The 24,988-nt window shown below is 41.7% G+C and overlaps 1 pseudogene; it reads right to left on the bottom strand.

The window, feature by feature from the left end:
• Nucleotides 1–1,863: 1,863 nt before the first annotated feature.
• LOC109908656 (inhibitor of growth protein 4-like) lies at nt 1,864–23,357 on the bottom strand (annotated as a pseudogene).
• Nucleotides 23,358–24,988: the final 1,631 nt, after the last annotated feature.

Here is a 24,988-nt window from a genome sequence, read left to right on the forward strand (position 1 = left end):
ACGTTGGCCTCCATGGAATGAGTTTGACCACCCCTAACCTAGGGAATTCAGCAAAATAGCTTGTATCAAAACCACTATCTAAACATTTGCCTTTGCCTTCACTTGATACTGGCCACGACTTGGCATTAACCATGACGGGCCCATGGTGTACATACTTGAGCAACCCACCGGAGTTGAAAGAGCTGTTGTGCACATTGCACAGAGTATCTGCAAATGGTCTATCGTTAGGCTTATCTTTCTAACATTTCAGGAATCATTATGCCCCCCCCCCCCCCCCCACGAGCCAAAACAGCTTCAATGCACCTTGGCATAGACTCTACAAGTATCTGGAACTATTGTAGGGATGCGACACCATTCTTCCACAAGAAATTAAATAATTTGATGTTTTGTTGATGTTGGTGGAAAATGTTGCCTCAGGCTCTGTTCCAGAATGTCCTATAAGTATTCAATTGGGTTGAGATCTGGTCTGAGACAGCGATGGCATATGGTTTACACATTTTCATGCTCATCAAACTATTCAGTGGCCACTCGTGCCCTGTGGATGGGGGCATTGTTATCCTATGTGGCATAAACATTGCAGGCAAATTAATTGGCAAGTGGGCCTGCCCAACATTTTTAGACATGACCCTAAGCATGATGGGATGTTAACTGCTTAGGAATTGCTCAGGACCACCATGTGCGGAAGTACCCGCTTTCAATATACTGTACTTTGTATCCCTCATTATTCAAGTGTTTCCTTTGTTTTGGCAGTTACCTGTATATATACACTACCGTTCAAAAGTCTGTGGTCACATAGAAATGTCCTTGTTTTTGAAAGAAAAGGTAATTTTTTGTACATTAAAAATAACATCAAATTGATCAGAAATACAGTGTAGACATTGTTAATGACTATTGTAGCTGGAAAACGGCTGATTTGTAATGGAATATGTACAGTTGAAGTCAGAGTACATACACCTTAGCCAAATACATTTAAACTCAGTTTTTCACAATTCCTAACATTTAATCCTAGTAAAAATTCCCTGTGTTAGGACAGTTAGGATCACCACTTTTTTTTAAAGAATGTGACATGTCAGAATAATAGCAGAGAGAATGATTTATTTCAGCTTTTATTTCTTTCAACACATTCCCAGTGGGTCAGAAGTTTACATACACTCAATCAGTATTTGGTAGCATTGCCTTTAAATTGTTTAACTTGGGTCAAACATTTTGGGTAGCCTTCCACAAGAAGAGGCGACTTTGGGATGCTGGCATTCTAGGCAGAGTTGCAAAGAAAAAGCCATTTCTCAGACTGGCCAATACAAATTTAAAGATTAAGATGGGCAAAAGAACACAGGCACTGGACAGAGGAACTCTGCCTAGAAGGCCAGCATCCTGGAGTCGCCTCTTCACTAAAGACGTTGAAACTGGTGTTTTGTGGGTACTATTTGAAGAAGCTGCCAGTTGAGTACTTGTGAGGCGTCTGTTTCTCAAACTAGACACTAATGTACTTGTCCTCTTGCTCAGTTGTCCACCCGGTCCTCCCACTCCTCTTTCTATTCTGGTTAGGGCCAGTTTGCGCTCTTCTGTGAAGGGAGTAGTACACAGCGTTGTATGAGATCTTCAGTTTCTTGGCAATTTCTCACATGGAATAGCCTTAACTTCTCAGAACCAGAATAGACTGACGAGTTTCAGAAGAAAGTCCTTGGTTTCTGGCCATTTTGAGCCTGTAATTGAACCCACAAATGCTGATGCTGCAAATACTCAAGTCTAAAGGCCAGTTTTATTGCTTCAATCTGCACAACAGTTTTCAGCTGTGCTAACATACTTGCAAAAGGGTTTAATGATCAATTAGCATTTTAAAATGATAAACTTGGATTATCTAACACAACGTGCCATTGGAACACTGGAGTGATGGTTGCTGATAATGGGCCTCTGAACACCTATGGAGATATTACATTAAGAAAATCTGCCGTTTCCAGCTACAATAGTAATTTACAACATTAACAATGTCTACACGGTATTTCTGATCAATTTGATGTTATTTTAATGGACAAAACATGTGCTTTTCTTTCAAAAACAAGGACATTTCTATGTGACCCCAAACCTTTGAACGGTCGTGTACATTTGTTATATAATCCATCCATATCAAATTGGAGATTTTAGACACCATCTGGTATTTTGGAAAGCACAGGATATCCTATGGTCTATAACAAAGCAGTGATGAGAGCAGCTAGACACCTTGTGGCCAGATTGAACACTGCACTGGAGATTTAACACTTAGGGAATGGGCCAGCAGAGTACAATGTTGGATTTATGAAGTTATTTGATGTAGAAGAAAATAACACCTCAGAGTGATGCACTCTGTCAATACTATCCATGCAAACAAAGACGCCTTTCTCTTTCTCAATAGACATCTATTGGACTGAAAATGATTACAAGTAGTAAATAAAACAGGAATACACCTACAAAGCTCATGATAGTAGAACTTCTAGAAATAAGAAACAGCATTTGTATTTTTTTGTGCTTTAATCCTTAAGAATAGATAACTCCCCCAAAAAAAACACCCAAGGTTTTGAAGTACAGTATTCAATTAGCCAGAATACAAAAGGCCATAGCATCAAAATACCTTTCCATTAGTTTAACGTTTTACCTAAATGAAAAAGTATTCGAGGCATCCGTCAAACCATACTGAGCAACGTAGCCAGTCATTCTGGATACTTGGTACTTTTAAGCACATTTAAATGGTTCTTCTTACAGGACTGATCAATAAGGCTCTTCGTAAAGCACAGTCGGTCAAAGAAAGGCCTCTTCCTAATAGAAAAATACAGGACGTTGAATTATTTGAGATGGGGCCTATCAAAATGTCTATATATCAGAAAATACATATTTTTTAAAGCTTTACCATCTAGATTCGGTTATCAATTCATTTTCCAGTTCACTAATTCCAGCTCTTTTGGGCAACAACCAGCAATTTAGGTGATTGCTGTTTAAATGAATGTGAGAGAGAAATTCTGTGCAGTTTGCTTCTGACAGCATTCTGAACTACCACATCTAGATCTGTACATTCTCCTTTCCAGTCAAATCGACAATCTAGCTACATAACGACTCCGCTTAATCAATCCACTTTCTTTTCTGTCCCCCAAAAGTCTGATATGGAAATAACTAGTGAGAATATAGAGAATAGTTTGAGAAGAAAAGAGTTGATACATGTGATCGGTGTGCATCAGGGCTGAGTAGTGTTCAGTGTAAAAGCATCCAGTACGAGCCGCTGTTACAGTCTGTCATGAAGCAATTGAGTGGCTGAGAACCATATAGAGCCACTGGCTGTAAAAAGGAAGGGTATACGTCCCTGTAGTACTCTGCATAAATAAGCAACCATCAAAAAGTTAAAAAAATAAAATAAATATATAGTCATGATTAGGGAACATAAATTAGGCTAACAGCTGTGGCTACACCTCTGTCAAACAGAAAGAAGATGGACATTTGACAAAGAGAGGTATACAGGATAGCAGACCAGAAGTACCAATAGACACTGAACGGAAGAACACACATTGAAATAGGGGAGGGGCTACTCGGACTTGGTCCAATAGGAAATGCTCATTTTGGTTTTGCGTTTTCCATCAACTTGTGATGGTGTGACCTATTAAATATGACCCCGCAGAGTCTATGTTAGTGTTTATGAATGTTTATGGAGGGCTTGCCATGTTTCAATACAAACACTGAACCCTCCTTTGTCAACTCTACATCCCTCTAGCGTTATGATTGTCGGTTATGATCGTCTATGGGTTCATTTTTTCTTCCTCTCCTGAGTACACCTTGGACAGTACCTGGGCGAAAGAAATGATAGAACAGGAGAAAAGAGGGTGAGAGAGACAGAGAGAAATGTACGTTCAGTGAGCTGATCTCTTCCATGTTACAGGAGAAACATCCTTATTTTCCGACCTAAATTCCAGATTTCCAATCTCTTCCTTCACTTACCATTTTCCTCTGGGTTTTGTCGTCAGCCCCACGCAGGCAAAGTGGAACCACTCAATGGAGCACTGCAATGAGACACACACACAGTACATTCTGATTAGTATTATTCCATTAGTATAGGGAGCAACTTTTATATTTCTGTGCTGTACACTAGTGGGTTACTCTTGGTCAAAATGTACCAAAAGGAACATGCCTTTATCTAGGTTTTACTGAATTAATCTGTGATTTAAGTGCCAAACATTCCAACCCCATCTCTCATTTCTTGACACTACACTAATTTATAACTCGAGACTTTTTGGTAAAATCACACATTCATGTCAGAGTGGTATTTTCTGTAGAAACATTCTAGTGCCCAGATATCAGGTTAGGATTGGGCTCATAGTGGGTAGTTGACCCAATCAGGGTTGGGTTTCATTTCAATTCCACCATCTCAGGAAGTGATGTCATTGCTTCTCTCTACGAGAAAAAAAGGGAATTGGAATTTCAGTTTCCTTCCTGAATTGAAAGGGAAATGACCCCAACTCTGGACCTAGTGCTCATGTACCGCTAGATAACCAATGGCAGAAAGCTGTGGACTCACGTCTGTGTTGTCACAGCCGATCTCTCCATAAGACACTTGGTGACACAGGCAATAGGTGGGCTCGTTGGGGTCCACGGGCATGTCCAGCACGTCCGAGGGGTGGACGCTCTCAAAATTCACCATAGGGGCTGTGAACTCAGGCCTAAGGACACAACAAGGTGAGGACAATGGGAATTAATACTGAGAGGAAGAGATGTACTGTATCAGAGACTGTTGTAAGGTACAGAGTGAGAGAAGACCAGAACATTTTGGTTAGGTTCAGGGGGTTATTGGAGTGGCGATGAGAATTTGTCTAGCTTATATCTGGTACAAAGCATCAGCTTATGAAACGTATGTTTTAAATTGTACATACGTTTGACTTTCTTCCGTCCGCTCTTGGGGCTGCAGTCGTCGTCTGACTTCACCTTTAACCTCGTGCGAGCCACCTTCTCTTTTGGCCCCCTGAGCTCACCTTACGAAAAACACAAAACTCTTCAGGCTATGGACACATATGGAGCTTGCCTGGGTCGTGTTCATTAAGCACTAAACAGAAGAAAATAGACTGATATAGGGAGTTTTGTAAAACGTTTTCCATTGCATGCAATTATAAACACGGCCCAGTTCCCAGCTATCTATTGGCTTAAACATTGTCTGTGTGTTTATGTGTGGACAGCAATGAGACAACACTAAAAAGTTACGTGTTCAAGGGACAGAACTGAATGAAAATCGAGCACAGAACAGTGTCAGAACAGAACTTTACTCTTGTTTCCCTTGCTGGAGGTCGAGTCATAGTCGGTGCTCTCAATCTTTTTCTCCTTTAGGTCTGCCTCGAAGCGGGCCAAGTCTGTCCAGCCTGCGGATGTGTTTGTAACAGAACACTGACAGACATCACATGTACAAATTACTTGACAAATCACAGCACGTCTAGGCTAACTAATCACAGTGGAAGCAAAAAGTGTCCACTGCGGCTCAACATCAAAATATGTACTATTCAACATTTCCAGCTGCATCAAACATGCTAATTGAGAATATAACATATCTTTCACAATGTAAGGTTTACCTGCAACCTGAGGTACAGACAACCAATTATACTAGAGTGCGTGTTGACAGACAGGCAAGGGTAACCCTCTCCAAAGAGAACCTTCATTTTCCTCACTACTAGTATGGACCCCAAGCAGCACTCCTATTTTCGATCCATTGTAACCATCCAAAGGTTTTACTCACCATCTCATAGGTCTGCATGGCCAGCTGGATGTTGTCATCTCCAAACTCTTTACACTTGCCATATGACTGCTGGATCTGGCGGAGCAGGGAGAGCTTCTGCTCCGGGGAGAGGGTGTGTGCATTTGACGTGTACTCACGAGCCAAAGAGTCTCTGCCCTTTCAGACCTGAGGGAAACAGATGAAATTATTTATAGTAACTTGTGGTTACAACCATCATATGGGGCTACATGCACACTGACTTTTGACTGGAGCTTAGAGACTCTGGATAAGTGTTCTCTACTTACATGTTATGATAACAACGAGGATAATATCAGATCTGTGTGAGAGTCTCACCCTCGGTCCGTGTGTCCAGGTCTCTCAGAGTGAAATTCCTCTGTAGCTCAAATGGCAGGTTTTCTATACCTAGAAAAACAAGTTGTACAGTATACTAAGTCATATATCGGTTCCAATTCAGACACAGCAGTATCGTCAGTGGGCTGCAACATAGCGAGCGTGTTTTAAGTAACGTTACTAAAACTGTCAATGCTGGCCAATAACTATGTATAGTACGTAAACGTAGAGGAACCACTGAATAGAACCCCACGACACAACAAAGTAATTTAGACTCTATTAAGAACGGTACAAGTATGCACTGTTTTACTAGCTCGGTTAGCAAGCGAGCTAACTTCCTCGCGTGCTCTTTGTCGCTCGCTCTGGACTTTATGGGAGTAACGTTTGTAACGGCTTTCTTCTGGTGAAAGAGGCGGACCAAAATGCAGCGTGGTGGTTATTCATGTTTAATTTATAACGACACTATACATGAATAAACTAACAAAAACAATAAACGTGCGAAAACCTAAACAGCCCTATCTGGTGCAAACAGAGACAGGAACAATCACCCACAAAACCCAACACAAAACAGGCTACCTAAATATGGTTCCCAATCAGAGACAATGACTAACACCTGCCTCTGATTGAGAACCACATCAGGCCAAACAGAAATAGACAAACCAGACACACAACATAGAATGCCCACCCAGCTCACGTCCTGACCAACACTAAAACAAGGAAAACACATAGGAACGATGGTCAGAACGTGACAGTACACCCCCCCCCCCCCCAAGGTGCGGACTCCGAACGCACAACCTAAACCTATAGGGGAGAGCCTGGGTGGGCATCTGTCCGCGGTGGCGGCTCTGGCGCTGGACGTGGACCCCACTCCATATTTGTCTTAGTCCACCTCCTTAGCGTCCCTTGAGTGGCGACCCTCGCCGCTAACCTTGGCCTAGGAAACCTGGCGGCACTGGGCAGACTGGCGGCGGTGGGCAGACTGGCGGCACTGGCGGCGCTGGGCAGACTGGCGGCACTGGGCAGACTGGCGGCGCTGGGCAGACTGGCGGCGCTGGGCAGACTGGCGGCGCTGGCGGCGCTAGGCAGACTGGCGGCACTGGCGGCGCTGGGCAGACTGGCGGCACTGGCGGCGCTGGGAAGACTGGCGGCGCTGGGCAGACTGGAAGCTCCGGCAATGCTGGAGAGGAAGGCTTTGGCAGCGCTGGACTAAGGAGCTCTGGCGCCTCTGGAATGAGGGGCTCTTGCACCTCTGGACTGAGGGGCGGGAGCTCTGGCAGCGCCGAACTGGCGGGAGACTCCGGCTGCGCTGGAGAGGAGGAAGGCTCCGGCAGCGCTGGACAGGACCCTGGCTCTGCCCAGGGTCCTTTCCCATCTAGAATCTCCTCCCAAGTCCATTTCTCCAAGTAGTGCAGCCTCTCCCACTGCTGCTGCTCCTGCTGCCTCTGTTGCCCGTCACCACGCCGCTTGGTCCTGTTGTGGTGGGTGATTCTGTAACGGATTTCTTCCATTGACGGAGAGGCGGACCAAAGCGCAGCGTGGTTATTTTGATTCATGTTTTAATAAATCACTTCACATGAACAAACTAACAAAAACAAGAAACCCAAAACAGCCCTATCTCCTGCAAAACACAGAGACAGGAACAATCACCCACAAACACACAGTGAAACCCAGGCTACCTAAGTATGATTCTCAATCAGAGACAACTAATGACACCTGCCTCTGATTGAGAACCATACTAGGCCGAAACATAGAAATACCCCAAAACATAGAAAAACAAACATAGACTGCCCACCCAACTCACGCCCTGACCATACTAAATAATGACAAAACAAAGGAAATAAAGGTCAGAACGTGACAACGTTAGCTGAAACAGTAACGTTAACTGGGCTTCTCATCTCCTCAAACTCAGGTACTGGTTCTGGGAGTAGCTCTGTGTGCAGTGTAAAACAAATACACACCTTACACGACATTTAGTAGGATGATAAACGACTTCGTGAATATAGGAAAACTATCTTACTGTCAAGGTAGTGTTCCAAATACATTCCCGCCGCCATCTTGAAGATAATAAACAAAGGTTTTTCCGGTCAGACAGGAAATATTGTTTGATGGGGTTTAACGGCGGTTGGCATTCAATGTTAATTGTGCATTACCGCCACCAGCTGGACGGGGTATTGAATAAGAACAAAAAAAAAAAACTGTGGGAAGTTAACTAAGTTAACTAAGAAAACCCATCCCACTTCTTCAATCACAGTCCACTCCAAAATAGTTCCCTACACATGCCCAGGGGCCTGTGATGGCGGTACATTCACCGACAGGATTTCTTGCACAGCCTCGGCTTTGACATCATGAAGACCCCAAAAACGTTCAGCGGCATTCACAATGATTCCAATTTTCTTAAGACTTTTTCTCCGCAGTTTAAGACCATTGCAATAAATAGTACAAAGTCCACCTTTTCAACATGTAGCATTTCACTATCCCTCGGTTGATAAGAAACCGTCACTGGTCGTGGTGGCTCTACTACCATTGCTTCTTCCCCGACACTCGTTCCTTCCAATCTTCTCACTGCCTCCAGATAAGAGACACGCTGGACGCTCCTTACCCTCGCCACCTCATTCTTCACTTTAACAGGGCACTCCAGGAATTTAGGCGCATGTTCATCTCCACAGTTGCAGCATTTCACTTCATCTGGCATACGATACTCTTCCCTTCTGCACACACATGACCAAATCTTTTACATTTATAACACTGAAGGGGCTTGTGTACAAAAGCTCTTACAGTGTATCTCATTTATATGAGAAGGGAGAGACTTGTGCTGGAAACTAATAACTAATATCTGTGTTGTATTCAGTATCGCCAGAACCTTGTTTAGAGAAAGGGATAACTCAGTTTCAAGGTCTCAGCTTAGAAAGAAGAAGCCTCGTGAGGCATTGGTCTGTCACATATTATGAACAAGTATTAGTCGGTCACATGAATGAAACAAAACAAAACGATAATGACGAATTAATTATGCTAAATCATGCAAACATAACTTGTCTGTGTATAGCCGTACGTAAGACAACTACTGGGACTGCCCCAGCAGAGCTCCTGATTGACATGTGTACTATGGTGCATTGAGTTGGTTGGAACCTCTCCAGTGCGCTGATAATAAAGAATGATTCATTTAAGATTGACTTCGAGTGTCCCTGTGTAAGAATTTCCACAACAATTTGGCGTCACGAATTGGATGATTAATTCTGCCTGCAGAGCTTTCCAGTTAGGGTCTGCGAGGAAAACCAGTGGCGCATTTTATGAAGTGTGAGGGAAAATCTCATCTTACCAAAAGAGAACCCACCCCAGACCAGACCCTTACTGTGAGTTGCCAAGCAGAAGACACATCATCTGCAAACAATTGAGGGATGGCAACTGATTTCAGTAAGTCAATTTAAATGAAATTGTAAAAAAATACATTATAAAACAGATTAAACTAAACATAAAGATGTAGAAGGAGGGTACCACTAGCCTACACAATAACACAAGGTGTTTTTGAATACGAGGTGTTATGTACATGTATGGGAATCAGCAAGACTGTAGAGCCTATAAAGACCAAAGTGTTTATGATTATGTAAACTACTGAGACTATAGACACACGAGACTATAGATAATGTAGACTATACATATATCTATTTTTACCTTTATTTAGCTAGGCAAGTCAGTTAAGAACAAACTCTTATTTACAATGACGGCCTCCCCCGGCCAAACCCGGACGACGCTGTGCCAATCACGGCCGGATGTGATACAGCCTGGATTCAAACCAGGGACTGTAGGGACACCTCTTGCACTGAGATGCAGTGCATTAGACCGCTGCGCCACTCGGGAGCCTGAGATATGTGAGACTATAGATACTATAGAGAGTAGAGATACTGTAGAGACTATGGAGACTGTAGAGACCATACAGGAACCGTTGAAGATACATATAACGTGGAAGAAGGCTAGAGCTAGTCTTAGAGAGAAGACTAGAGCGAGGGCAAGTAACGGTACCATGCCCCGCTGACAGCTGTCTATAGGCATTTATAAGAGAAATGTCTACATGGTCTGCAGCCACTGGTAGAGAATAGCATAAGGTGCATTCTGTGCTATTTTATATGTATAGTGAAGATACAAATGATGCATAGGAGGTAATTACAGAGAATCTTTGAAGCTGCACATGGGATAAATGGGAGACTACTGAGTGTGTTTGGGAATAGTACTAAGTGAATGTGGATGTGAAAGTTGTGTATGGTTGTGTGAGTGTGGAAAGGACGTGTTAACCTCTACAGGATCGGTGGGTCGAGCTAACATAGGCTAATGCAATTAGCATGAGGTTGTAAGTAGCAAGAACATTTCCCAGGACATAGACATATCTGAAATTGGCAGAAAGCTTACATTTTTAAATGCACTGTCCAATTTACAGTAGCTATTACAGTGAAAGAATACCATGCCATTGTTTGAGGAGAGTGCACAGAATTTGAAATTGTATTAATAATTCAATTAGGTACATTTGGGCAGTCTTGATACAACATTTTGAACATAAATGCAATGGTTCATTGGATCAGTCTAAAACGTTGCACATACACTGCTGCCATCTAGTGGCCAGAATCTAAATTGCGCTGGGGCTGGAATAATATATTATGGCCTTACTCTTGCATTTCAAAGATGATGGTACAAAGAAAATACCCCAAAATGCATGATTTTTCCTTTGTATTTGTCACGTTCTGACCTTAGTTCCTTTGTTTTGTCTTTTGTTTTAGTATGGTCAGGGCGTAAGTTGGGTGGGTTGTTTATGTTCGTTTTCTATGATTTGCTATATCTGTGTTTGGCCTGGTATGGTTCTCAATCAGAGGAAGCTGTCAATCATTGTCCCTGATTGAGAACCATATTTAGGGAGCCTGGTTTCTATTGTGTTTTGTGGGTGGTTGTTTTCTGTCTTTGTGTGTCTGCACCAGACAGAACTGTTTCGGTTGTTTTCTTTGTTGTTTTGCTATTCAGTGTTCAGTTTACATTAAAAAAGATGAACACTTACCACCCTGCACTTTGGTCCTCACCTTCTTCCCAAGACAGCCGTTACAGTATTATCTTTTACCAGATCTAATGTGTTACATTCTTCAACATTCATTTCTAATTTCCACAAACTTCAAAGTGTTTCCTTTCAAATGGTATCAAGAGTATGTATAGCCTGGATTCATTTTAGGCGAAAACTGAAAAAAAAGGTCCGGCTCCTGAATAATAAACTGATTGATAGAAATTTGTGTGTTAAGCTGTTTGGAATTTGGATAATAAGATGATTGAAATGTGGATATTAAACTGACTGTACAGATTGAATGAGAGCTGTCAAGGGACTAGCTCCAGTGTGAAAGAGGATTACAGAGTGCGTGAAAGAATGGATACCCCAACCAGTTCTGTGTGAGCCGAGTTTTTAGATCTATAACGTTATCTAGGGGTTCTGTCCACCACCGCCCATCGATCTTCAGGTAGTGAGCACTGACAGCAGAAGCCATTGAAAGATATGTGTACCTCTCGGGATGCTTGCATTGTGATTGTTGCTGCGGTGTGGAGGTGAAAACCTAAAGATTTATAACGTTATAAAGGGATTCTGTATGGAGATACGAAAGGAGAAAGTACTATTTCCGAATCTGATGAAGTAACAATAGAACTAATAATAATACACAACTTGCACACCCATACGTAGACATACAAAAGTGGTGTAAAAAGTATTCTGTTCAGAGTGCTCCCTTTATGGATAACTTGATGAATATGAGGTTAAAGCATTGTATGGGACTTAATTTACCCCTAACCAATAAAACTATACACGTTTATGAGATTTCCTCCACCCCGGTAATACATTTTGAAATAAGCCCATACTCTGTTACCCAGAACCAATGATTTTCTGTATTCACCTACTCACCTGTTTAAAGTGCTAGGTAGAGACTTCTTATGGACAGAGCATCCCATCTACAGGGGACTGATAGACAGTGCATCTCAGTTAACACGTATGGATCTCTCCAAAGCATTACATAGGAATCTTAAAGTAATAAACTTAATCACTATTGAAGCAGAAAGTGAATATCCAACAGAAAATTGAAATAAATATATAGTAACTTTTGAAGTTATACTAAGATTAAAATAATGCTTTCCAATATGGAGAAAGTTATTACGTTTGTTTTGTTTTGTTTTAAGCCTTGCAATAGGGGGAAAAGCAGAATGTTGTTTGAGAGTGATCCGTGTGTTTAAGCAGTAGTGATTGAGGTATTCCTATTGGGAAGGGAGTCCAAGTTGCAATCCAATAATGCAATATCTTAGTAATTTGACGAAGTAGACAGAGGGATTGAGCATTGCTACTAAACAACTTCTTATGACTGGGGGCAGTATTGAGTAGCTTGGATGAATAAGGTGCCCAGAGGTGCCCAGAGTAAACTGCCTGTTACTCAGTCCCAGTTGCTAATATATGCATAGTATTAGAATATTTGGATAGAAAACACTCTGAAGTTTCTAAAACAGTTTGAATGAGGTCTGTGTGTATAACAGAACTCATATGGCAGGCAAAAACCTGAGAAAAATCCAACCAGGATGTGGGAAATCTGAGGTTGGTCGTTTTTAAACTCATTCCCTATTGAAGATACTGTGGGATATTGGTCATATTGCACTTCCTAAGGCTTCCACTATATATCAACAGTCTTTAGAACCTTGTTTGATGCTTCTACTGTGAAGTGGGGCCGAATGAGAGGGGAATGAGTCAGGGCTCTGCCAGAATGCCTTGAGCTTGTGATGCTCGTTCACGTGAGAGCGAGCTCTGTTCCATCGTAATTCTACAGACAAAGGAATTCTCCGGTTGGAACATTATTGAAGATTTATGTTAAAAACATCCTAAAGATTGATTCTATACATCGTTTGACATGTTACTACAGACTGTAATGGAACTTTTGGACTTTTCATCTGCTCGTGCGTCATGAAGATGGATTACTGGGCTGAATGCGCTAACAACAAGGAGGAATTTGGACATAAATTATGGACATTATCGAACAAAACAAACATTTATTGTTGAACTTGGATTCATGGGAGTGCATTCTGATAAAGATCATCAAAGGTAAGTGAATATTTATAATGTTATTTCTGACTTCTGTTGACTGCACAATATGGCGGATATCTTTTTGGCTTGTTTGGTCTCTGAGCGCCGTACTCAGATTATTGCATGGTTGGCTTTTTCCGTAAAGCTTTTTTGAAATCTGACACAGCGGTAGCATTAAGGAGAAGTGCATCTAAAGTTCCATGTATAACACTTGTATTTTCATCAACATTTATAATGAGTATTTCTGTAACTTTATGTGGCTCTCTGCAAAATCATCAGATGTTTTTGGAACTACTGAATATAACGCGCCAATGTATACTGAGAATTTTTTTATATAAATATGAATTTTCTTGGCTCTGACCTAACATAATTGTTTGTGGTGCTTTCGCAGTAAAGCCTATTTGAAATCGGACACTGTGGTGGGATTAACAAGAAGTGTATCTTTAAAATGGTGTGAAATACTTGTATGTCTGAGGAATTTTTATTATGAGATTTCTGTTGTTTTGAATTTGGCGCCCTGCACTTTCACTGGCTGTTGTCATATCGATCCCGTTAGCGGGATCTCAGCTCTAAGAAGTTTTTAAATTAGAGGCTGCTCACTCTTCAAGGCCTGGTCCACAGATCTCGTGTTTAAGCCATCTGGTGTGTTGGTTTAGAGATAAACTTCCTGTGGAACAATAGATAGCCACCAGTACACATTGAACTCAAACAGGCTGTAAGAGAGACAGTGGGGAAATTTGGGACAGAGGTATGAACAATTTAATAAGAAACGTTTTTGACAATTTATTTCTAAATTCTGCAGTTTGGGTAGCAGTAAGTAAGACGTTAATGTCATCTAAAAAATATGTTTCCATTACGTAGAACTGTGTCCAGAACTGAAGTAGATCAAAATGTTTAAAAATTGTGCCGAATATTGAGCTGATAAGCCAGCAATAACTTTTTGATGGTCCTAGCAGATTTGTAAAACAACAGGTTCTATATTTTGACTAAGTTTATATCCCAGGGAGAGGTGTACAGTATGTCGATGCAACAGGTCAAAATGACAATGATTACAAGAGAGGGGCTCTGGGGGATTGTTTACCTTGGAAGGTGCCTATTCAGCTTGACGAGACACTGTGTCATCTGATGTGTCTGAAGTATAATTCTGTATAGACTGATGGAATGTCCGCTACCAGTTTTTTTTCATGTTTATCAATGATTCTGTATCTCCCTTTGAAAAGCAAGTGCCTTGGGAGAGCAGTTAAAAGTACCCGGATCCAGCTGTTAAGGGAGCTCCCAAATTAAGTAAGGCCATTTTGTTTGTTTTTACCCTACGTTTTACCACACACACCAGTACCCACGCTCAACCCACCTATTATGAATATTTGTTAATGGTGTTAATACTGATTTATGGTGTGGGGTCTTTCTATTTGGTTTTAGTGGGGTTTTCACGGGTTAGAAAGGATGCAACTTAAAGGGTACACAAATGACATTTTCTGAAGTTTCTATCATCAGGGTTTTCGTTGCACGCATGTAAAATATCTTTAAATAATGTCTGAGGTAGAGGAAAACAAACACTCACTTAACAGGGCTGAGTGATGTCGTGGAAATTTCCTGTATTTACCAAATCATGAGAGCAAACCACACACAAGTCAGAGTTAGTTATCACAAAGTCCATCTTTAATTATATGAGCTCCATCACAACCCTGTGACTCTCAGATCAATTCAGTGTCTATAAATGAATTCTCTGAGAGTCCCTTACACATTGCAACTGAGATCCTTTATAGCAAAGACACACATAGCCAGACAGCATCGGCATAATTTATCGTTCAGCTTTGTCTCCTAAACTATGTTATTTTCTCAAACTCAGAACCTAAACAAATCCTCCATATCAACAGGCATATATCAAATCCATCCTAACTTGACAAGATCACAGAGACACATTGACTGGATCACAGATATTGTGGAGCCAAGAGATACACGCTTGACCTCTCCCCTCTCTCCGGCCCAAGTAACTTAGTCTTGACATAGAACAGATAACTGCAACCCCGGCCACAGTATAAACATTCTGATGAGAAGTAACTTATAAACATATGATGAATATTAAACATTTTACCTATGTTGCCAACTAATTCTGATTATTCCCCAACACTGACCTCGGATCTCTGTTCTGACTTCCTGGTGAGGCCTGATCACCCTCAATAGAAAGACTGGAGACATTGGGCTTGATTTAAATGGGCTATGTAAACACTAATAATTAGAATAAGTTTATAATTTATCAATAGCCCCATGTGTGATTCAGACCAGGAAAGGGGCAGAGAGAGAGCACTGCCCCTGAATGAGGGACACCTATCTATAGTCTATTTTACCATTACGATGTGAGTTATGTGTCCAAAGGGGGAATTACCAGTCCCCTGGGCCCTGGCCCTTTGGTAAATAAGCAAATTGAGTTTGTTCACATGCCTGCCTAAAAAATAAGAAATATATACTGGTAATGGTTGACAGTTACTCCAAATCGATTTAAGTTTTCCTCACCTCGAGTGATATATGTGCATTGCTGTTGTTGTTGTTTTCTTGTCTTTGTTTTTGTCTTGCTTCAATAACAAATCTCACCTGATTGGGTCTGCTGGATGGTCAGGATTTCTTCCCTAAGGATTATCCCTCTGACTCCCTGACCTGTAACTCTGCAGTGAGATCGCCAAGATGATAGGGGAGTATACTGTAATTACATTTGGGGGAAAAAATTGTTTCAACTGTGTGTTGTTATTCTCTTTGACATTTGTTTTAGAAATGTGTATTAATTAGGGCTAGGCCCTTTTTTCCCTCCACTTCCTGTCTGAATGACTTGCCCAAAGTAAACTGCCCGTAGCTCAGGCCCTGAAGCCAGGAAATGCATATAATTGGTACCATTAGAAAGAAAACTCTTTGAGGTTCGTAGAAATGTTAAAATAATGTAGGAGAATATAACACAATAGATATGGTCAGAGACAATCCAAAGAAAAACCAACCAAAAATGTTTTCTTGAGAGAGACCATCCTCTTAGAAAGGCAAGAGAAAGGTCATATTGAAAATAAGCTCCCTGGATGCAATTCCTATGACTTCCACAGGGTGTCAGCAGTCTATGTTCAAGGTTTCAGGATTGTAACTTCAAAAACTAATAAGAAATATCAGCTTTAGCAGACGGACACAGTCTTGGAAATTTGTGTTTGTGCGTGCATGAATACATTACTCACCTGCTAAAATTGGTTTCCTATTGATAATACTTCTTTCCGTAATAAATATTATAGTTTGATTACATTGTATGGTATCTGAGGAGTAGATAGAAATGTATTTTGACTTGATTCCTTTCCCTGCTAGCTGAACGAGTGGATTTCTCAAATAGATGGTGCCAACTAAACAGACTTTTTTGGGATATAAATGCGGATTTTATCTAACAAAACGACACTACAAGTTATAGCTGGGACCCTTTGGATGACAAATCAGAGGAAGATTTTCAAAAAGTAAGTGAATATTTAATCGTTATTTGTGAATGTATGTGCTGGTGCCGGTCTAAAAATATTTGATGGGGGTTGCCATCCTCAAACAATCTCATGGCATGTTTTCGCTGTAATAGCTACTGTAAATCGTACAGTGTAGTTAGATTAACAAGAATTTAAGCTTTCAGCCGATATGAGACACTTATATGTACATAAATGTTTAAATTCCATAATTTTCATGATTATTTATTTGGATTTCGCGCCCTCCAGTTTCACCGGAAGTTGTCCCGCTAGCGGAACTGCAATCCCTAAGAAGTTTTAAGAATAAGGTAGCAGTAAAAATGTGTCATACAGTAAAACGTTTTTCTGGATTCCCTGAATGAGCCCTAAACTAAACTGTTGTTCTGGCCTGTCCTCTCTCTCTCTCTCTCTCTCTCTCTCTCTCTCTCTCTCTCTCTGTCTCTCTCTCTCTCGCTCTCTCTCTCTCTCTCTCTCTCTCTCTCTCTCTCTCTCTCTCTCTCGGTGATGGCGAAGGTGACCACAGATGGTGTGGATGTCAAGGCTCAGGAGTAGACGTAGATGCAGACAGTTTATTACAAAAACAGAGGGGGCAGGCAAACGACAGGTTAAGGCAGGCAGAGGTCAGTAAGTCCCGAGCAGAGTTCAAAAGGTACATAACTTCAGGCAGGCTTAGGGTCAGGGCAGGCAGAGGTCAGTAATCCAGGGTGGTGTGACAAGGTACAGAATGACAGGCAGGCTCAGGGTCAGGGTAGGCACAATGGTAAAAACTGGGAAAGCTATAAAACAGGAACTAGAGACAGACAGGAGCACTGGAAAAACTGCTGGTAGGCTTGACAAAACAAAACTAACTGACAAACAGAGAACACAGGTCTAAATACACTGGGGACAATGAGGAAGATGGGCAACATCTGGAGGGGTGTGGAGACAAGCACACAGACAGGTTAGACAGATCAGGGTGTGATGCATGGAAGGGATAATTAGATGCGTGGAAGGGATAATTTGACCAAGAACAGTGTGACCCTTAACACCCCCTCTAACCGGCTGAAGTAATGGTGACAACGGCGTTCAGTATGGTCCTTTACCAGTTCTACCGTGAGACCTGAGTCTGAGCCAGCAACCTGTACACAGCATCTCGTCGAAGCTATTAGGAGTGAGACATGAGTCCAATGGGGTAAGCATGGAGAGAGATCCCGTCCAAACTTCTCTCATGCTGCTGGTTTACTGGTGGGAAAATGGGCAAAGACATAATGGACAAAGACATAATGGACTGTAAAGAACGTCTCTCAGGTGAGAGACATTATCAAGGGCCGTCCACTCTGAACATGTGCCATTGGGAGAGCGAACTGAAACACCAGCTGAAGAAGAACATGAAGAAACGCCAGAGGGATGAGTGCCAGGAGGGAGTGGGGTGGTCAACCGTGCCTGTAATTGATTTAGGTTTATCCAAAATGGTTCATTTGCGGTATCAGGTTGATTGTGGAGGTCTGCACACTGCAAAACTTATAGTAATTTTGATTAAGAAGGTACTGAGATATCAATGTGATAATATGTGATGAGAATAGGTAACTATAAATATAAGATGAATATACTGTATGTCAATGTAAATGTGCATTCTGCCAGTATCGGTGTGTGTTAAGTTGAGGGCCTTAAATTAAAGTGATAGAACCGGCGTGAAGCCCCAAGGACTGTCATTCTAAATTTGGGTTGGATAATTTATCATAAATTATAATTATGATTTGGAAAGGCGACAGTAGTTAAAGCTATGATTTGCTATAGTAGGCAATAGTTAAAGCTATGATTTGGAAAGGCAAGGCTTCTAAAGACAGAGCTATGCCCCTAAATTGTGAGGAGAGCCACTAGATTGTACCTTGGGCTAGCCTTGCCCCAATATCACTCTGATCGGGGTTGGTGTAAAACTGTTATAACATGTGTTCTTTCTCTTTCATGTGAAAGTCAATATGCATGTGCCCTGGACCAAATTCGGAAAAGACATAGAGAACCTCGAGAGACATGGAGAAATTGGCAATGCTAAAATAATAGCATATATTGGCTCTGCAAAACAGAGAGATTCTTGACATTTGGCATCATTTGGCAGGTCAAGGGGGCACTTGTGCAATCATTGGCAATGAATGTTGTACTTTTTTCCCAGATCGCTCTTCTAATATGACTGATCTCACCAAATGCATTGCCACTGCTGATGATAACCCAGAATGAAGGGCTTGAAATTATGAAGTGTCTGGTTTTATGTATTGATTTTACTCCAGTTAATAGAAGTATAACCTTTATTATGATTTATTTTAATCATTTATTTTGATATAAAATATACAGTTGAAATGCTTACGTTAAAATGTTTTGATGATTATCACAAGTTATTTGGCAGCGGCAGGGTAGCCTAGTGGTTAGAGCATTGGACTAGTAACTGGAAGGTTGCAAGTTCAAACCCCCGAGTTGACAAGGTACAAATCTGTCGTTCTTCCCCTGAACAAGGCTGTTAACCCACTGTTCCTAATTACCATAATTGAAAATAAGAATTTGTTCTTAACTGCTTAGTTAAATAAGTAAAAAATAAAAAGAATGTGATAAGAGGAGGGAATGTGCTGGAAATGGTCATTGTTTGTGCTTTTCTAATAACTAATTTCTGTGTTCTATTCATGTTATTTTGTAATAACCATTTTTTGTGCTCATGCAAGTGACTGACTGAACGAATATTCACTATCCGTAACTGCAATTTGGCAGTACGCCCAGAACCTTGTTTAGAGAAAGGGATATCTCAGTTTCAAGGTCTCAGCTTAGAGAGAAGAAGCCTCGTGAGGTATTGGTCTGTCACATGTTAGGAAACAGTATTGGTCTGTCACTTGAATGAAGCAAAATGGTAATGATGAATTAATTATGCTAAATCATGCAAACATAACTTGTCTGTGTATAGCCGTACATAAGACAACTACTGGGACTGCCCCAGCAGAGCTCCTGATTGACATGTGTAACTATGGTGCATTAAGTTGGTTGGAACTTCTCCAGCATTCTTATAATGATGAATGATTCATTTAAGATTGACTTCGAGTGTCCCTGTGTAAGAATTTACACAACAGTATCTTCATTCAAAGAACAGTAGCATAGATGAATTGAATCTATTTTCTCCATCCACCAGACACAGGTGAGTCAACGTGCACCAACCACTCCATCGATGTCTTCAGAACCTTTGCCTTTATTTCTTGCACCAGACCAGAATAAACCCCCTTGATAGGAGCCCGGCTATGAAAATCCATACAGGAAACATTCCACTCCATACACTCCACTACATATCTTTTTTTGAGTATTAAAACACGCTTCTTCTGCTCAGCAGACACACAACAAATCTAACAACAAAAACGTCTTGTGACTCTCACCGACTCTACACTTTCCTCCAACACATTCCACATTTTCCTCGAGACGTACAACAGATTTCCCATGTAGCATTGATCCAAAAACCCCTCATTTGGATTAAAAACGAGTCTAGTGGTTTTTCATTTTCCACCACGGCTTTACTTCTCTTGTTTCCCCAACACGGCCGCTCTTCACTCCGATCTTCTGTATACTCCACCTGTTTGCACACACTTGAAACATGTCCAAATCCTTATTTATTTTACACTGTAGAGGTTTTGGGGACAAAACCTCTTACTGCGCACCTAGTATACCCCAGCTTTACACATTGGTGGAAAAGTAGTGAATTGCCATACTTGAGTAAAAGAAAATATATCTTAATAGAAAATGACTCAAGTCAAAGTGAAAGTCTGCCAGATCAAAGGCAGTAGGGATGACAATGCGTTCTAGTGATACTGTAGGTGCGTGAATTGCACCATATTGTTGTTCTGCCTGAGCTTTGAAATGTAACGAGTGCTTTCGTGTGTCAGGGAAAATGAATGTGAGTTAAAAGTACATTATTTTCACCAGTAATGTAGTGGAGTAAAACTAAAAGTCACAAGTTTAAATAGTATAGTATAGTACAGATACCCCAAAAAACGACTTAAGTAGTACTTTAAAGTACTTTTACTTAAGTACTTTACACCACTGGCTTTACATGCGTAGGGAGGTGCTTGCCATTAAACTATACAACCGACATACTAACCACACCTGGGATTCTCCTCGCAAGGTTTTCCTCCATAACTTCCATCGACACCCAGAGATGACTCCCTTAACAGGTGCCCTACTCTGGAGTTCAAATGACGATACTTTGAGTGGCTCAATACTTGTGACGCCCACTGCCCTCTTCCTCTGTTCCACACAATCAATCATGACAAGCCCACTCCTGGTCACTCTGATTGATTTAACTTTTCCTAACATACAATTCCCCCTCTTCGAGGTGGCAGGGTAGAGACTAGGTGTGGTTTAAACTTGCTCAGCCTATTGCAGGCGCTCAGGCAGCGCCTCTTGCCACTTCTGTTGATAGATGTAACTGTTCCTGTGAAGAACATCCATGCACTCATGCTCGATACCGTTATCTCGCACCTGGCTCCTGTTATCTAACAAAAGACCGCTTGTTCTCGCAACACCCCGCTCTGAATGTGCCCCCCTCCCAACTCATTGAACAGTTCCTGTCTTCTGTATTTTTCCATCATGAGAAAGGCCCATGGCCTTGAAATTTTTAACAATGTTTCAAGTCAGCTATGTTGCATAACACATACATACATCCACACAAGCCAACAGCAGATAATATTCAATCACATATATGGTAACGGGCTATAGTGCATAACACAGAAACCTCATAATCCCCCTTTTTACACCCCCAAGGGGTGTAACCACACCATCCGATATACTAGGTTGCTGATGAACCCAGGAACTTTAAACCTTTATTTTGTGAATATATGAAGTGATGCACGTCCCTTTGTTGATTAACATATATATAAACTGGAGTTTTTGATTCCCCCTTTTGACTCCCACAAGGGTGTCACTCATTATCCTTTATTCCAGCGGTCCCAACATAGTAATATGTTAATAGCATTTCATGAAAATAATAAAACATATATATTTTTTTTTTTTACAGAAAAACAGAAAATCAATAAAGAAAAATAGAAACAAAAATCAACAAATTATATATGCTTTTGTCTCCCCCTTTTGACACCCACAAGGTTGTCCCTTATCAAAAACAGGATAAAACTTTATTGTTTATTGACATGTAAGATATAGGATAACTTCGGTCATGGAAAACAGAGTAAAGCAGAGCAAAGCATTATTATAAACCATCTGGTCCTCTCAGCTATTCCTATCCTGTACCAGGTGGGCTCCTTGCCACCCAGGGACTCTGAACCTTCACATAAGAGAGGACAAGTTATATCGTACACGTTATGTATTTAAGAAGTTATCATTCCACAACCTCACCCAGCAAACCAGGGGTCATCCTCAGTCAGCCCCATCCTCTGAAAGCTTGATTCAGTATCAGCATCTCCAACTGGAGCATCAAGCAAAGGCATCATACCTGAAGCCTTCACCACATCTGTAACAGACTTCTCAAAACACGGTATGATGCAAGCAGCACAACACATCAATAACAAAAATACAAGAATTAGGGTCAGAAATCCAGTAACCACCAGTGATGCATACTCACCCAGCCACACCCCCATCCAAGACATCCAGCCAGACTCCTCCACCCCAGCCACGCCCTTCATTTCTGCCGAAAGCTCGTCCAACCCAACCAATGCTTTTGATATACTCCCACCAGGACTGGTATTATTAGGTATAAATGTACAACATTGTTCATCAAACATTTTGCAAACCCCTCCCTGACTGGCCAGGATCCGATCTATAGCCAATCTATTCTGCCTGGCGGTCCTGGTAGTAGCCTCCAATTGCTCAGCCATACCAGTAAGGGCAGAGCGGGTATAGTTAACAAAACGTTGTTGATTATAGTATATATCATTTATCCATGAGGTCTGTTTGGCATCCACAATAGCAGGGCCAAGAATTGGTAGTAGATGCCATAAACCATCATTCCTGTTTAGGGCCTAGAATTCCTAAGGAACACCAACTGGCACACCTAGTAGGTTGAAATGTATATTATCTGTTACCTCAGACCAAGGTGCATCACGCTTATATCTGTAGTACGGGTGAACATCATTAGGTGCTTTTCTAGTAGATCCCAGGAGCTGATTAGCTGTAACTTCAATAATGGTTAGTGGTATTATCAGACTGGCAGTTATTACTAAGGACAGGTGTTAAATGCCTGTTTGGGCCACACATCCACCATACATCAGCAACACCCTTAGTTTGATTCAAGCGTTTCACTGGCCAGGTGGCATTAAAGGTTATGTTACTACTTTAATCTGCTGCAGGCAACCGCCCATAGTCATAACCCCTACCTGTACCCGTGATGCAACTGGAGTTACCTCCGTACACCCCATGGAGCCTTTTGAGGAGGGACTTCCGGGAACACTAGAGACAGAGTCTTACAAAGGGTGGAGTTGGGTTTAACATGGTAAAAACTTTCCAGTATTACGCCTCCATCCTTCCTTTGTAATGTCTTGGCAGTATATCGTATGTATGCCAACCACATATTTTCCCTACCGTCATATCCAATTTCAGTACCCAATTGGTCGCTATTTGTGATATCCTTAACATTAATTACCTGGATAGGGTTTGGTATTTTGGTTGGTGGAGGCAGGGTCGAGCCTGGAGTGGTGGAGGAGTGTGTCTGGGTCTGGCTCTGGTTCGTCTGGGACCGCGGTGGCCTCGGCAGCACCTTTAAGGAGAACACACCCATCGTGTCTGCCCCATTTCTTTCCAGACCGAGGGTATAGGTTCCTGCATCAGAAAGCTTAATGGACTTAATGGTTAGTAGGATTTCATCACCTTTACAGAGTTCAACAGTGCTCCCAGGTTTGCCCCATATCATGGAAAACCTATCCACCTTTGTGGGATCCCCTATGCTATAAGGATACCCTCTTTTCCAATCCCAGAACTGTCCCAAATTGGTTATCATGTAATCCCCATACGGACACCCTCCCCCATTACACAGGTACACTGGCACCTCCTATACACAGGTGTTAAAACCAAACACAAATATCAAAATTTCTTCCCTGCCCTTTTGGCTCAAAATATGTCCCAAATACTTAACATGAGTCTCCCATAATTAAAACTTATCCTTGCTCATTTTCACACCACATTCATCAGAGAAAATATAATGACACTATAATGTAAATTTCACTGCCTTTTTGTATTAAATTAGCTTAATATCAGTATTACAAATGACCTTAGATTCTCCATCCAAATGGCTTTCCAATGAGGCTGATCAGACCACAAAGGAAAGTTACAATGGAGGTCATAAGTCATACCACCCCTTCAAAGAAGTGTTTCTTACTATATTAAACAACATTCCTCTATCAAAATATTTCACCTATTTAATTATGACTCTAATATTTCATATGTGAGTGTACCCCTTTAAGATATCATGTCTCTGGGAAAATGGAAATGTACTCCCTCCAATCATTCGTTTAAAATTTACTCGATGTTTCATGTAACTCATTCAATCCTTCTCCAAATAAACTCAACCTGCAATCCATTGTGGTTGTTGGTATTGTTGACCTTGTGAACCCCCTCTCTGACCCTGCCAGCTCTCTGAGTTCCTGCGTGTCCCCCATTGGCCTCTCCCCCTTTGGGGTCCAAAAGGTCCCCTAACTCTTCTCCGGATTACTCCTGATGACTCCCCACAACTCCATGCCCAGTGACCATAGTCTCCACATCTATAACAGGTGAGGTTAGCCCCTCTGTCTGGATCTTGATTGTAGCTTGGCCATCCTGTAGAAGGTGGTTGCCCCCCATACGCCTTCCTTTGGGGTGTCATCAATCCCGCCATAGTATGCACCACAGCAGTAACAGTGTCACTGGTGTTGGCTCCAGAAGGTTGTGGTGCAGATTGAGGAGTGCTGGTTTAGAGGCATCTGTTTTGCTGGCTTATCCTCTGCCAGTTGCTTCTTCAAGACTTTCTTCTGTAGTTGCTTTATTTCATCCTCTTCCTTCCTTTTTCCTTCTCTCCATCTCTCCACATGGTGTTGAGCAATCTCAGTGAATTCCATCACATTCTTCACAGTGATCCCCACCACTTTTTCACACTCTGTGCGCACCTGGTGCGGCAGCCCTTTCATGCACTGTTCCAGAAATAGATGTTTCATCTCATTCTTATCTGGCTCAGCATTCCAGGCCTGTCTCCACAGGATCCTGGCTTTTTTCATATAAACCGGCACAGTTTCATCCTCTTCTAGGGTCAATGATTTCATCAACTGAGGCCTGGGTTGAGTGGGGTATTTCCTCCTGATGGCAGTCCACATCCCATTGCGGTATTGATCAAATGGAGTCTTTATGGCAAACATCGCTCTCATCCCTGCATCATTCATG

Source organism: Oncorhynchus kisutch, linkage group LG17, assembly GCF_002021735.2.
Source record: "Oncorhynchus kisutch isolate 150728-3 linkage group LG17, Okis_V2, whole genome shotgun sequence".
Taxonomy (NCBI): domain Eukaryota; kingdom Metazoa; phylum Chordata; class Actinopteri; order Salmoniformes; family Salmonidae; genus Oncorhynchus; species Oncorhynchus kisutch.